General features: G+C 45.2%; 1 protein-coding gene across 1 annotated transcript in view; it reads right to left on the reverse strand.

The window, feature by feature from the left end:
* The window catches only part of poln (polymerase (DNA directed) nu), a 278,171-nt gene that overhangs the window by 36,784 nt on the left and 224,330 nt on the right, over positions 1-17,057 (reverse strand). The gene's annotated exons all lie outside the window — the stretch shown is intronic.

Here is a 17,057-nt window from a genome sequence, read left to right on the forward strand (position 1 = left end):
CCCTCGTCAGGTCCACACCCCCCACCAACCCAACCTCCACTCCCGGCACCTTCCCCTGCAACTGCAAGAAATGCAAAACTTGCGCCCACACCTCCCCCCCTTACTTCCCTCCAAGGCCCTAAGGGATCCTTCCATATCAGCCACAAATTCACCTGCACCTCCACACACATCATTTACTGCGTCCGCTGCACCCGATGTGGCCTCCTCTATATTGGGGAGGCAGGCCGCCTACTTGCGGAACGTTTCAGAGAACACCTCTGGGACACCCGGACCAACCAACCCAACCACCCCGTGGCTCAACACTTCAACTCCGCTTCCCATTCCACCAAGGACATGCAGGTTCTTGGACTCTTCCATCGCCAGACCATAGCAACACGACAGTTGGAGGAAGAGCGCCTCATCCTCTGCCCGGGAACCCTCCAACCACAAGGGATGAACTCAGATTTCTCCAGTTTCCTCATTTCCCCTTCCCCAACCTTGGCTCAGTACCAACCCTCGAACTCAGCACCGCCTTCCTAACCTGCAATGTTCTTGCTGAGCTCTTCGCCCCCCACCACCACTCCGGCCTATCACCTTCACCTTAACCTCCTTCCACCTATCGCATTTCCAACGCCCCTCCCCCATGTCCCTCCTCACCTTTTATCTTAGCCTGCTGGACACACTTTCCTCATTCCTGAAGAAGGGATCATGCCCGAAACGTCGATTCTCCTGCTCCTTGGATGCTGCCTGACCTGCTGCGCTTTTCTAGCAACACATTTTCAGCTCTGATCTCCAGCATCTGCAGTCCTCACTTTCTTCTCGATCATTTTAGAACATAAATATATTTGGTTTGGAAAAGATATCCACAAGCTAAAGGGTCATTTGTAAATTAACCAGTCAACGAGGGAGTGATTGAGTGAAGGAGAGTCAGTATGTTCCTTGTCACCCCCAGTAACAGGACCACTGTGGAAGGATCACCCAAAACCACCCTGAATTCGGGACCCTGATTTGGGAACAGTCACAACATTATCAAATTGCTTCCATAGACCAAGAAACTTTACTACAGTAAAAAGTGAAAGAGTTGAGATAGGTGTCTAGTTTCTCTGGAATTGAGTCTTTATAACAGTAGTGTTGGAAATGGTTGAGACACTGATCCCATGAATTTTAAAATCATTATAAATGTCCTCTAAATATAAAGTTTTAATCTAATTTTTTTTGTGTAATAAAGTTCTGCTCTGTTGTTAAAAGGTCTACAGCCTCATGTGTCTCTGTGACTGAGCACCACAGTAACTAACCAAAATAAAGGGGCTATCTAGCCAACTTTCATTCCAGTATCTAAATTGTCCAGTGGTATCATCAGCTGTACCAATAACACACTTTAACTATGGGTGTCAAATATGAAGGGTTCATTATTACAGGGAGGATGAAATTAACTGAAATGCTCATTCGGAGAGCCAGTGCAGATATGATGGGCTGAATGGCCTCATTCTTAGAATTAAGAAATCTGTGATTGTCAATTAATGAAGCCTGGATTTAGTGAAATCCAGGAACCAAAGTAATAGTGATTTTAAATAAGTGACACTGATATAAAGCAATTAAAAGAATCAATACTTCATTCAGCTGTGGTTGGTAGGAGCTGGGGCTTCAAAATAATAACAATAATACCAGCACCTGGCTGTCTGACTCTGGACAGAAATCTGGGAAAAATGCACTCTCAAAACATGTCTTCAAGCTGTGTGTATTTCTGGTCACCACTCGAAAGGAGGGATGTGATTTCATTAGAGAGGATACAGAGGAGATTCACCAGGATGTTGTCCAGGCTGGAGAGAGCCAGTTATGAAGAGAGACTAGCGAGGGTCTGCTTGATTTCCACAGAGCACAGAAAACTGAAAGGGGGGGGGGGGGAGGTGCACTTGATTTTTTAAAAAAAGCTAATTCCCAGGGTATGGCACTGTCGGCTGGGCCAGAGTTTATTGCCCATCCCAAGTTGCCCTTCAGAAGGTGGTGATGAGCTGGTGGCAATTGAGATTTACAAAATTGTCATTGTAGATAGGGTCAATAAGAATACACTTTTCCCCTTAGTAGAAGGGTTAATTACTAGGAGACATCGATTTAAGGCAGGAGGTTTCGAAGGAATCGAAGATTTTTTAACTCAGAGGATGTTGGGCATTAGGAACGATTACAACATATGCAAGAAGTATCTATATCATCGGTTAACGTGCCCATGCATACAGGGATATGGACCACTATACTGAATAACAGGGTTACAGTGGGTTGGTGTTTATTAACCCATGCAGACTTGATGGACCAACTGAATGAATGGCTTCTTTCTGTGCTGTTAAACTCTATGACTTCATTCTATAGGCTTGTGTAATTTTATGATCAATTAATAAGAGAAAATATGTACAGGTAAACTAATTTTTCAGGAAATCTGTTAAACTGCAGTGGTTGAAGACAGAAGAGCACAAAAGTTTCCTTTGTCTCTTCGCAGTGACTGTGGGACATTCAGTGTATCACTTTCACTAAGCAGTGTTCAGGCTGAGTAGGTACATGGGGTCCAAATGGCCTCTGGCAATTCCGTGCTCAACCACTTCAGGTATTGTTTTCCGAACGCAGAAACCCCACTCTCGTATTGGATTAGAAAGTAAAGTAGGTTCAGTTTATTAGGAAATCTCAAACAGTTTCACATCACAAAGTGTATCTCACAGCCACTGAGCAACATGTATATGCATCTTTCCTTACAAAGCAGGAATTAATAGTCTAATGGTGACTGTGAAACCATTGCCGATTGTCAGGAAAAGCCCATCTGGTTCACCAATGTCCTTCAGGAAAGGAAACTGCCATCCTTACCTGGTCTGGCTACATGTCACTCCAGACCGTAGAGCAATATAGTTGACTCTTAATTGTCCTCTGGGCATTTAGAGATGGCTAATATTGCTGGCCTAGCAAGTGATGCCCACTGAATGAACGAAAAAAAATACTTGAACTTCAGGAAGGCATGTTACGTCTGTCACTTGGGAAGCAGACCACTGTTAATGAACGAATTGTTTGCACTGTTATGTTTATGACAGTCAGAGTAAACAGATCAGGGCATTAGTTTTGTTTTGACTTCAGAGCATAAGCATCAAGCCAGCTCAGGGGAACCAGTCACATCAGCAGAACTAGTTTCAAGTCTGTGAAAGAGCTGAGAAAACTTGGGCCTTCGGGAATTGTGGAACGTTCAGGCCAACAGCTTCTGAAAGGAATCGGGAAACAAACAACTCTTTCAGCAGCCAGAGGCAAAAAAACTGGGAAGCATCAGCTCGGGAAAGCTTTCGAAAGCTGAGATTGGAGTGAGAGTTCTCTGGGATTGATAGCGTTGGGAAACAGATTGGAACTTTACTTTGATGTTTATGTCAAGATGTTTCTATCTTCTTGTAATAACCTCAACGTAGCCCATGGTGAATCAGTAATTAATCTCCTTGTGGAGATTGTTCAGTGTCAAAATCTTTTGACGAACTGATACATATGGTAGGGGACCACTACAACCCCAAACTATCTGTGAGATTACAGTGTAACACGTTTAACACAGCAAATAGACTTCCTGGAGAACTAGTTATTGATTTCTTGAGTAGAGTGAGGAAATTTGTGAAACACTGTGAGCATGGGTCAGACTTCAGGAAATGTTAAGGGATCATTAGTTTGTGGAATTAATAATATTGTGACACAAAGGAAGCTACTGACTGAACCAGATCTGGACCTCAGGAAAACCATAGAACTGGTCCCTTCCCGTGAAAACTCAGGAGATTCAGGGTCTATAGGGCTTTATTGGGATCACGGTAACCATAGTTACACATGGGCAACAGTCATTCCGACTCCCCTTATCAGTGGATCAAGAGCCAGGACCCAACCTTTGGGAAGGGCCAGGCTGTAGAAAGTCCATTTGGATTGGAGACAGATCTTTAAAATGGGCACTGGCGATCTATATGAAGTCATTGGGAAGTATCCCAAAGTGTACCAAGAGGGCCTTGGGAAGATAGAGGGTGCCACGGCCAAGATCTATGTCAATCCAGTGGCCCAGCCTAAATACTTCAAGGCACAACAGTCCCCTGTGCCCTATGTGCCAAAGTAGGGGCTGAATTGGAACATCCAGAGGAACTTGGAATCATATATCCAGTAAAACTTGCTAAATGGACCGTACAAGTAGTACCAGTTGTGAAACCTGACACCTCAGTCTGTCTCTGTTGAGATTCTGAATTGACAGTCAATAGAGTTTCCCACTTGCCACACATAGAAGACTTGTATGAAAAGCTACCAGTACCTGCCAAGTAAAAATCTAGGCTTGGGCCCAAAAGGAACCCATATTTATGAAACTATGTCATATCATTCCTAAATGGTAGATCACAAGGGTTGTCTGTGAATTCTTTGGAACATCCTGAGAGGTGCTATATAAATTAACGCTCATTCATTACCTTCTCCAAAAACCCCTGGCCAGCCTCAGGCATGATAATGTTTTGTGCCAGGAGGAGGAGAGGGGAGCAGACGTAATGTGAGTCTGATTATCCATTTCCATTTCTAATTCACCCATCCCAACCATTTTTTTTTCTTTACTCATTCATGGGATGTGGGCGTCACTGGCTAGTTCTGCATTTATTGCCCATCCCTAATTACCCAGAGGGCAGTTAAATGTCAACCAGATTGCTGTGGACCTGTTAATTACATGTAGACCAGAACGGGGTAAGGACAGCAGTTTCCTTCCCTACAGGACATTAGTGAACCAGATGTTTTTTTTTCCAATTGATAATAATTTCATGGTCATCATTAGACTCTTAATTTCAGATTTTTGTTGAATTCAAATTTTACAACTTGCTGTGCCAGGATTGGAACCTGGGTCCCCAATGTACTGATTGTAACAAGGTCAGCTGGCTGGAGCTCATAGAATATGAGTTCCCTGATTTGGGCTGTTAATCTGGCCCAATCAGGGAGTCCTGGCTGACATAAAAAGGGTTGGGGGCGGGGGGGGGTCAGAGATCCTGCCACTTCAGAGTAAGGGAATGTGGATGCACTGACCTGCCTCCCATTGACAGATGCACCACCAATGATACTCCCAACGGAAGAGTCTGTCATGATATTACATTTTATGGGAACACTTCCAGTCACAGCTGACAATATTAGAGTTTGGATGCAAAAAGGTTGAGTCCTGGCGAAACTGGAACAGCTGGTGGTGCTGGGGAAACCCAAAGGGTCACCATAACCAAAACGGAATCCTTTTTGGACCAGGAGAGACGAGCTCTCAGTAGAGGATGGCATATTGTCATGGACAGCAAGAATGATTGTCCTGAGCAAAGGTCATTGTCACATTCTGACTGAAAACCACCAGGGGTTTCCAAAATGAAGATGTTGCTGAGAGGTTATGTCTGGTGGCCAGGATTGGATGCTGACATAGCTGCGTTGCTGGGGCAGTGTCCAGAGTGCCATCAAGGACAAAAATTACTGCCAGCAGCTCCCCCATATCTGTGGGAATGGCTGGACAAACCCTGACCTGGGTTACACATCGATTATGCAGGTTCTTTCAAGGGCTCATTGTTCTTAGTCATTGTGGATGCCCACTCAAGAGTTCATTCGTCAAATACAGGAACGACGAGAGAAAAACTGCATGTGTCTTTTTCAATGCACAGACTCAAGGCAGTGTGCTCATAATAGACAATGGGCCATTGTTCATCTGCAGGGAATTTGGGTATTTCCTGAAGTCGAATGGGATTTGACATATAAGGACAGCTCCATACTATCTATCATCCAATGGGTAAGGCAGAAAGAACAGGCCAAACACTGAAGGCAGCCTTAGAGAAACAGCCTACTGCTTCACTCGATACCAAACTACTCCGGTTCCTATTTGATTATAGAGCCACCCCACATTCAACTATAGGGAGAGCTCCAGCAGAGTTGCTAATGGGGAAATGGCTCCACACCAGGTTAACCCTGCTCTTCCTGGACCTGGGAGGTGGAGGGTAAAACAGCATCAAGAATACCAATGCCAGAGACGAGACTCCATCTAAGCGAGTTTACTTCAGGGGACAAAATTTGGTGTAGGAACCAGGGGAGTGGCCCTACCTGGGTAAGAGGCATGGTCAACGCCAGAACCAGTGACCAGTGGGTGAGATGGTCTTGAACAAGGTCAGGGACCATATGAAAGCCTTGAACTTGCAAATGGTCCAGGAGCAAAACGCGCCCTGTACCTTGGTACATTCGGAAAAGCTGTTAGAACCCGTGGGTTCATCCTCTGCATCAAGCAGTGACAAGCTCTCTGAATAATAGATGGACACGACGGATGGAGCTGCCTCAATGAGTGGTGGGTGAAATTCGATTGAAGCGCTCCTGGTGCACAAGGTGGGCACCCGTTTGTTCGGTGCTGCCCATATCGGGTATCGAGTTGGAGGGATCTGACCCAGTGCTGAAAATGGACAGGCCTATATTCTCAGACTCAGAGGGATGGAATGATTGTAACAAGGTCAGCTAGCTGGACCTCACAGAATATGAGTTCCCTTATTGGGGTTTTTATTCTGGCCCAAATCAGGGAGCTCTGGCTGACAGATATAAACAGCAGTATCAGAGATCCTGGCATTCTGAGACCTGACTCTGAGGGAGGCAGTACTAAAGTCAAGGACTGTTCATATGTCAATAAAGGGTGACTTAGTCATAGAGTCATAGAAATGGACAGCATGGAAACAGACCCTTTGGTCCAACCCATCCATGCCGACCAGATATCCCAACCCAATCTAGTCCCACCTGCCAGCACCTGGCCCATATCCCTCCCATTCATATACCCATCCAAATGCCTCTTAAATGTTGTAATTGTACCAGCCTCCGCCACTTCCTCTGGCAGCTCATTCCACACACTTACCACGCTCTGTGTGAAAAAGTTGCCCCTTAGGTCTCTTTTATATCTTTCCCCTCTCACCCTAAACCTATGCCCTCTAGTTCTGGACTCCCCGACCCCAGGGAACAATCTTTGTCTATTTACCCTATCCATGCACGTCATAATTTTATAAACCTCTATAAGGTCACCCCTCAGCCTCCGACGCTCCAGGGAAAACAGCCCCAGCCTGTTCAGCCTCTCCCTGTAGCTCAAATCCTCCAACCCTGGCAACATCCTTGTAAATTTTTTCTGAACCCTTTCAAGTTTCACAACATCTTTCCGATAGGAAGGAGACCAGAACTGCACGCAATATTCCAACAGTGGCCTAACCAATGGCCTGTTTGTTGACCCTTTGTGGAGTTATTTCACCCAGAACATTATCTGGGTCTCTGGACTAACAATCTAGCGATAATACCACTAGGCCGTCACCTTCTGTCTACTTAGCTCTCCTTGAGTTCCCAGCCCACCCAGGAATACTGGAGACCGTGGGATAGTCATAAATGGCTTAGACTAGGGCTCTGGGGATTGAGTTCAAACTCTACCACCCACACCGGAAAAATTTACGTTCAATGAATAAACCTGGTAGTGAAAACTAGTCAGGGTGAAACTGTTGTTCATTGCTGTAAAAATGCATCTTGGTCATTAGTGTTCTTGAAGGAAGGAGATGGTCTGTCTTTACCTAGTCTGACTTCATGTGACTCCAGATCCACAGCAACATTGTTGGTTCCCAATTGCCCTGTGAAATGGCCTAGCAAGACACTCTGTTCAAGGGCAATTAGGGATGGACATCAAAATTAAAACTGCAGTATTATGCTGACCTTATGATTAAACTAACCCAAGTGAAAGCTGCTGAAATAGCCACTTGCCAGGAATACATTTTCATTGAGAGGCAGCCCTTGCCATCATGTTAATATCAATGGGCACCTCGCTACTCTTACACGGCAAAGAAATATACAACTTGCTGGCACCTACTCCACATTACCATCGCGACTTCCACTTGAGATAATCACGGCCCTTTTGATCAGAACATCAAAGTGACCTTTCATTTAATTTAAACTAATCTAATATTGATTAAAATCTATTTCTGAACTTTGTCCAGACAAAATAATTTATGGTTCTGTCAAGCCAACGAAGAAAAGTACATAAATAATTTATAAACTACATATGCAGTACAGCTGCCATAATCAATTTATAAGGATATTTATAGATAATTTTCTTTATTCTGCAAGTAGCTGCCAACTTGAATAATAGAACGATTTTGTGATTGGGATATATTTTTCAATATCTCTGAAGGTCTTCCCTCCTGTATTTTACACAGTTCACCTGTCACTGCAGAATTGTAAATGTATTCATGAATCTCTCACCCATTTCTCATGCACCAACGTTCCTTAGAAATACTGAAAGGGTTGACACAAATTTACGGTTATGGTTTTGTAACTTGTCATATGCAGAGGGATACTCTCCCACGACACCGTCATCCTCCCCCTGCATTCCACCACCTTGCTGCCTTCAGTCTTTGTGAATTTATATAGTTAGGCTAACTCCCCTCTCTCTCTGTGTAATGGAGCTGTCAGATGCCCTTTTCCAGTGATTGTGTCGCCTTTCCTTACTCTGTCCACAAGCACTGAGCAGGTTGGCCGAACACTTTTCACAGAATTGTCAATTTAATCCATCACCACCTTTCTGCCTCTGTAAGTGGAATTTGTCCTAATAGCTCATGCAGTCTGCTTCAGCACGTTATTCTGTTAATTAGCTCGTGGTTCATTAAACAACTAGAGGTATTCTGTCTAAAACTTTGAGGCATTCTGATAACCACTCCATCACACCCGTTCCCCTGCTCTCCCCCCCACCCAATGTGGATGGTTCCCTCCCTTGCTGACCCCCACTGTCACATACCCTCCCTGTGCTGGTTTTGGGCTCTGGAGTGACACATTGCCAACCACAGTACCTCAGATCTATGAGCTAGTGACTCTGCAGAGAGAGGTTTCCTTTCCTAAGTTTTTGAGTGAATATTTTTTTGGTATTCGCAACGACTTATACATTTACCATTGCCCCATCTCCCTCCAAGTCTCTGACTTCAGCAATGTGGACAGTCTGGATTTTTCAAAATTCTCAGTACAGCACAGGAACAGGGCCTTTGGCCCACTGAAACTTGATGCCTTTCTAAACTAAAAGCCTTTTGCCTCTCCACTGTTCATATCCCTCCATTCCCTGCCTGTTCATATATCTGTCAAGCAATCTTGTAAGATCAGTAGGTCTTTTGCTTGAGGACTCCTGGTCTTCATTCTGATTTTCGCAAATCCGTACTCCATTGGGGGATCTTTTATCTCTCAGGTATCCTTCATGGAAAATGTCATTGCTGCTGAACGTGGTACTTGGTCTATTAGCCTCTGTGGTGGACCCTTAATCACCTGAATTTCCTTCTTAACTGAACTTTTCCCCGCTAACTCAGGTAGATGTCCCATAACATCAACTGGGAGACCTTCAAATTCATGACTGTCCAAGATGGAAGATGGCTACACTGTTGAAGCAAATACTTTCTTCTTCACAGTTCCCCGATACCTGGACTGGATATCTGACTGGATCAGGTATTTGCTTTTGTGAGATCAGGTATTATGACTATCCAGATCAGGCAACTTTTTCTTTTTGATCATGTCCTGAATCTGTGAACATTACTCGAGGCTTTATAATAGTTGTTTGCAGCTCGCCTCCACTTTAAGTAAATTTTCCTCCCGATTTGCTGATACGTCTGTATTGAAGTGTGAAAGCTCCTAACTTCAACTTGTTGATGAGGTTGGATGTCCTCACTCACCCTAAAACCAGGGGCGGCCACTCGGCCCTTCAAGCCCACTCCACCATTCTGTACGATCATGGCTGATCAGATTTTAACCTCAACTCGACAATCCTGCATAGCCCTGATAATCTTTCATCCCCTTAGGAATCAAGGGGCTACCTCTGCCTTAAAAATATTTAAAGGTTCTGCATCGACTGCCTTTTGAGGAAGAAATCCCAAAGATTCCCAACCATCTGAGAGAAAAAATGTTTTGTCGTCTCTGACTTAAATGGGTACCTCTCATTTTAAACCTTGATCCCTAGGTCGAGACGTTCCCACAACAGGAAACATGTTTTCACATCCACCCAGTAAAGTGCCCTCAGAATCTTATATTTTTCAATTAGTCATGTCTAACTCTTCTAAACTCAAGGATACAGGTCTAGCCTGTCTAGCCTTTCCTCATAAGGCAATCCATTTACTCCAGGCATTAGTCTGGTGACCATTCTCTAAACTGCTTCCAACTTCTTTCCATGAGAACAGGAGCCAGTACTGTACACGGGACTCTAGATGCGGTCTCACTCATGTCTTGTACAACTGATGCTTAATTTCCTTACTCTGCACTCAATTCTCCTCACAATAAACTACAACACTCTATTATATTGCTGATACTTGCTTTAGCTGCATACTAACCTCTCTAAGGAGGTCTTCGTGATGAACCAGACATTCCTGATGAAGGGCTTATTCCCATAATGTCGACTCTCCTGCTCCTCGGATGCGACCTGACCTGCTGTGCTTTTCCAGCACCACCCTTTCGACTCTTGACATCTCCAGCATCTGCGGTCCTCACGTTCTCCATTCCCCTAATGTCAGTTAAGTTGCTCACTCAGCATTGCTTTTGCCACTGATATTGATAATTCTGCAGTCTCAATGTATCCACTACATTGCTCTGCTGTCTGAATAGCTTCAGTTTGAGATTTGTAAATGAACTCAAGTAGGTTGCACTGCTCTGTCTTCTATGGGAACAGGAAAGTCTCCCAGTCTTGAAAAACCTCAGTCATTGCAATTTCTCGATTATATCTCCAATCTCATTTGAGGTCTCTGGCCACCACAGCACTGTACACTGCTCCTGATGCATCCTTCTCTCTACATCTTCTGGAAGTTAGGATGGAATAACATGTTGTCTTCCATGGACTGTTAATTTGTCTATGATTGGACCTTTGGTCTGGCCATACTTCAACACAATACCGATGATTGGAGCATAGTCTTAGTCACTGTTTTGTTTATTTGGAAGTATTAGCTTTCAGAGCACCGCTCTTTCAATGACAGCTACCTGATGTAGGAGCAGTGCTCCAAATGCTAGTATTTCCAAATAAACCTGTTGGAATATAACCTGGTGCTGCTTGATTTCAAACTTTGTCCATCCCAGTCCAACACTGGCACCTCAATATCGTAAGCAATCTCAACAGATTCTTTCTTGGGTGTTGCTGATAAAAGATGCATTTGAAACAGATTCTTCATAGAATCCCTACAGTGTGGAAGCAGGCCATTCAGCCCATCAAGTCCACAATGCCCCTCAAAAGAGCACCCCATCCCATATTTTTCAGTTATATCTTTCCTTAAGTGGTCTCATCAATGTCCTGTACAACTGTAGCAAAGCATCACAACTTTTATATTTCATTCCCCTTAAAATAATCGGCAACTTTTCATTCGCTTTCCTAGCCACTCCCTGTACCTGCACCCTAACTTTCTGTGACCCATGTTACAGGGGATCCAGATCCTCTGTACCAATCTCTTTTGTTTAAACAGCATGCTTTTCTGTTCTTCCTGACAAGACAAATGTGCACATCTTTGCGCAATATACTCCATCTGAACACATGTTTGCCTGCTAACTCAACCTATCTACTTCTGACAACTTGTTTTCTTCCCTAGATGGAGTCTGTTTGGCCCATTCTGTCTGTGCTGGCGCAAGAGAACCATCTGATTTTATGGAATTTTCAAGTCGCTGGACACTATGGATAATTGAGCATAGCTGATCCACCTAACCAGACAATGGGAGGAAACCAGAGAACCCACACAGACACTAGGAGAACATACAAACTCCACACAGAAGCTGGAATTGAACCTGGGTCCCTGACACCATGAGGTAGCAGTGCTAACCACTGAGCCACCATGCCACTGAGCAGAGCAATTAGCGAGAAACTCCAAGGTGTTTGGAAAACAATGTTTTTCTGTGTGAGAGGCTTTCCTTGATGTCATTATAGGGAAATTGGCCAGGGGTTGCTACTTCAGCAAACACACAGAAACAGAAGTAGACCATTCAGCCCATCGAGTCTGCTCCACCATTCAATGAGATGATGGCTGATCTATTCGTCCTCAACTCCACTTCTGCACCTTATCCACATACCCTTCAATTCTCTTAGTAATTCAAAATCTGTCTGTCTCAGACTCAAAAATACTAAATGACCCAGCATCTACAGCCTGATGCAATAGAGAATTCCACAAATACACTGAAATAAAACAAAGAACTTTGGATGTTGGAGATCTGAAACTGAAATTTCCTGTTTTTGTTTCACAAATTCATTACCCTCTTAGGGAGCACGTTCCTCCTCATCTCTGTCTTAAATATGCAACTCCTTCCACTGAATTCATACCTTCTGGTCCTAGACACTCCCACAAGAGGAAACAATCTCTCCACATTTACACTGTCAAGTCATGCTGACCCAATCAGTACACCACGACGCAGGTCTCCAAACCCTCTGTTTCTTCCTCTCACGCTGACCCAACCAGTACTCTTCTACTGACACCTTCATCTGCCTGGCTGAACTGGTCATTACCCTCAATAACTTTTCCTTCCAATCCTCCCACTTCTTCCAAACCAAAGGGGTAGCCATGAGCACCCACATGGGACCCAGCTATGTCAGCCTGTTTGTCAGGTACGTGGAACAGTCCATTGCCCACAGCTACACTGACACCATTTCCCACCTTTTCCTCTGCTACATTGAGGATTGCATCAGCGCTAAATTGTGCTTCCACAAAGAGGCTGAACAGTTCATTAACTTCATGAACACCTTCCACCCTGACCTCAAATTCATCTGGACCAGCTTGGACACCTCCCTCCCCTTCTTGGACCTCTCCATCTCCATCTCTGGTGAAAGACTAACCATGGATATCTACTACAAGCCCACCGACTCCCACAGCTACCTGGACGATGTCTCCCCCCACCCTGCCTCCTGTAAAAATGCCATCCCTTATTCCCAATTCCTCCACTTCTGCTGCATCTGCTCCCAGGAGGACCATTTCCACCATAGAACATCCCAGATGGCCTCCTTCTTCAAAGACTGCAATTTCTCCTCCCATGTGGTCGACAATGCCCCCCAGTACATCTCCATTTCCCACACCTCTGCCCTTGAATCCCACCCCTCCAATTGCAACAAGGTCAGAACCCCCAGGTCCTCACCTTCCACCCCACCAACCTCCGAATACATTGCATCATCCTCCACACTTCTGCCACCTACAAACAGACACCACCACTAGGGATATATTTCCCTCCCCACTCCTATCTGTGTTTTGGAGAGACCATTCCCTCCATGACTCCCTTGTCAGATCCATGCCCCCCACCCACCAGCCTACACTGCACTCCTGGTACCAACTCCTGCCACCGCAGACAATGCAAAACCTTCACCCACACCTCAATTCAAGGTACCAAAGGGTCCTTCCACATCCAACAGAGATTTACTTGCACTTCCACACACGTCATATACTGTGTCTGTTGCACCGATGTGGTCTTCTCTACATCGGGAAGACAGAATGCCAACTTGCGGATCGTTTCAGAGAACATCTCTGGGACACTGGCACCAACCAACCCCACCACCCCGTGGCTGAACACTTCAACTCCCCTCCCGCTCTGTCAAGGACATGCAGGAAGAACGCCTAGAGGAAGAATGCCTCATCTTCCGCCTTGGAACCCTTCAACCACATGGGATCAATGTGGATTTCACCAGTTTCCCCATTTCCCCTCCCCCCACATTATCCCAGTCCCAAGCCTCCAACTCAGCACTGCCCTCTTGACCTGTCCATTTTCCTTCCCCCTTATCTGCTCCACCTTCCTCTCCGACCGATCACCTTTCCCAACCACCTTCACCTACCTATCGCATTCTCAGCTCCCTTCTCCCCAGGCCCACACCCCTCCCATTTATCTCTCAGTCCCCCGGCCCACAAGCCTAATTTCTGATGAGGGGCTTATGCCCGAAATGTTATTTCTCCTGCTCCTCAGATGCTGACTGACTTGCTGTGCTTTTCCAGCACCACACTCTCAACTCCTTGTTCCAACAAGGTGGCCTCTCAGTCTTCTAAACTCCAAGAGTACACACCCACCCTATCCCACCTCTCTTCCTACGACAGTGCCTTCATACCTGGGACCAGCCCCAAATGAACTTCCTCTAATACACAGATTCTTTCTTCTTGGTTTCTGATATGTATCTAGAAGGTGCAATAATGTCATCTACTGGTTTCTCTTAACTGGATGGTAAGCAGTTCTTTCTGGATCAGTTGTTCCCCTGGACCTCTTGAGAATGTTGAGGCTAAATCATGAGTGCAGGCTGAAAAGTGAGGAATGTCGATTGTGAATTATGTAAACATTTTCAACTCTCTCACTCTCCCTGCGTTACAATGTGACTTCTAGCAAGCCTATGCTCTGAATTATTCCACCATGATCATTTCGTCTCAACTCTATCTAATTCTTCAGCCAGGCCAGGTAGGAACATTGACACGCACACTTCTTCAGGCTAAAATTAGCTGGATATCCATTGAAATAGATCCTGAGGGGCCTTGACAGTGGGATATGCAGAGGATGTTTCCACTTGTGGAAGAATCTGGAACTCGAGTCACTGGTGAAAAATAAGGTGCTGCACATTTACGACAGAGATAATAAAAATCCTTTTTCACAAAGGGAGGTAAGTCTTTGGGAATAAAACCAGTCTGACTCCAGGTGAAGACACAGATAGGACCTCACGCCAAAATTACATTGTCTGACTGATTATATTCAGAACACCTTAAGTTATCTCGGGGCAGTGACTTGAAAGAAATTCTAGAATTTGAATATTAATCAATTGAAACCTGCACCTCCATTCTAACTGATTTAGTAAATTTGCAGATGACACCAAAATTGGAGGTGTCGTGGGCAGCGAAGAGGGTTACCTCAGATTACAATGGGATATTGACCAGATGGGCCAATGGGCTGAGAAGTGGCAGATGGAGTTTAATTCAGATAAATGTGAGGTGCTGCATTTTGGGAAAGCAAATCTTAGCAGGACTTATACACCTAATGGTAAGGTCCTAGGGACTGTTGCTGAACAAAGAGATTTTGGAGTATAGGTTCATAGCTCCTTGAAAGTGGAGTCACAGGTAGATAGGATAGTGAAGAAAGCGTTTGGTATGCTTTCCTTTATTGGTCAGAGTATTGAGTACAGGAGTTGGGAGGTCATGTTGCGGCTGTACAGGACATTGGTTAGGCCACTGTTGGAATATTGCGTGCAATTCTCATCTCCTTCCTTTCGGAAAGATGTTGTGAAACTTGAAAGGGTTCAGAAAAGATTTACAAGGATGTTGCCAGGGTTGGAGAATTTGAGCTATAGGGAGATACTGAAGAGGCTGGGGCTTTTTTTCCTGGAATGTCGGAGGCTGAGGGGTGACCTTATAGAGGCTTACAAAATTATGAGGGGCATGGACAGGATAAATAGGCGAAGATTTTTCCCTAGGGTTGGGGAGTCCAGAACTAGAGGGCATAGGTTTATGGTGAGAGGGGAAAGATATAAAAGAGACCTAAGGGGCAACTTTTTCATGCAGCGGGTGGTACGTGTATGGAATGAGCTGCCAGAGGAAGTGGTGGAGGCTGGTACAATTGCAACATTAAAGAGGCATCTGGATGGGTATTTGAATAGGAAGAGTTTGGAGGGATATGGGTCGGGTGCTGGCAGGTGGGACTAGGTTGGGTTGGGGTATCTGGATGTGTTGGACTGGAGGGTCTGTTCCCGTGCTGTACATCTCTATGACTCTATGATTAAAGATTTAAGAGCCATCTTAGGTGTATTCAATTCGTTTGCATGAGTTGTATGACCCTTTGACCTTTTCCTTATAAATTCTGTGTCTAAGGTCTTCCTCTCTCATGAGCACCTGATGAAGGAGCAGCGCTCAGACAGCTAGTGTTTTCAAATAAACCTGTTGAACTATCACCTGGTGTCGTGTGATTTTTGACCTTGTCTGAGATTATGCCCTCCTTCCACAAGGAACAGAAACAACCTTTTTGCATCTCCCCTGTCAAGTCCCCAAAGGATCTTGTAAATTTCAATCAGGTCAGCTTTCATTCTTCTCAACTCCAATGGGTACAGGCCCGACGTACTCAACCTCTCCTCAGAAGAAAACTACTCCATATGCAGGAACAACCAAGAGAATTCCAATCATAGAATCCCTACAATGTGGAACCAGGACATTCGGCCCATTAAGTCCACAGTGACACTCCAAAGAGCATTCCATCCAGACCGAGGTAAAAACAATAACTGCAGATGCTGGAAACCAAATTCTGGATTAGTGGTGCTGGAAGAGCACAGCAGTTCAGGCAGCATCCAATGAGCAGCGAAATCAACGTTTCGGGCAAAAGCCCTTCATCAGGATTCCTGATGAAGGGCTTTTGCCCGAAACGTCGATTTCACTGCTCATTGGATGCTGCCTGAACTGCTGTGCTCTTCCAGCACCACTAATCCAGAATTCCATCCAGACCACCCACCCCCCCACCCCTCCATCTTATAACTCTGCATTTCCCATGGTTAATCCACCTAACCTACATATTCCTGGACACTATGGACAATTTCCCATGGCCAAGCCGCCATAACCTGCAAATCTTTGGACTGTAGGAGGAAACTGGAGCACCCGAAGGAAACCCACGCAGACACAGGGATAATGTGCAAACTCCACCTAAGACAGTTGCCTGAGGGTGGAATTGAACCTGGGTCCCTGGAGTTGTGAGGCAGCAGTGCTAACTACTGAGTCACCCATCTAGATTAGAGTGGTGCTGGAAAAGCACAGCAGTTCAGGCAGCATCCAAGGAGCAGAAAAATCGACATTTTGGGCAAAAGCCCTTCATCAGGAATAGAGACAGAGTGCCTACAGGGTGGAGAGATAAATGAGAGGAGGGTGGGGGTGGGGAGAAAGTCGCATAGAGTACAATAGGTGAGTGGGGGTGGGGATGGAGGTAATAGGTAAGAGAGGAATCCCCTATCACCTCCATCCCCACCCCCATTCACCTATTTTACTCTATGCAACTTTCTCCCCACCTCCACCCTCCTCTCAGTTATCTCTCCACCCTGCAGGCACTCTGTCTCTATTCCTGATTAAGGGCTTTTGTCCAAACTGTTG

This window comes from Chiloscyllium punctatum, chromosome 2, assembly GCF_047496795.1.
Source record: "Chiloscyllium punctatum isolate Juve2018m chromosome 2, sChiPun1.3, whole genome shotgun sequence".
NCBI classification, from domain to species: domain Eukaryota; kingdom Metazoa; phylum Chordata; class Chondrichthyes; order Orectolobiformes; family Hemiscylliidae; genus Chiloscyllium; species Chiloscyllium punctatum.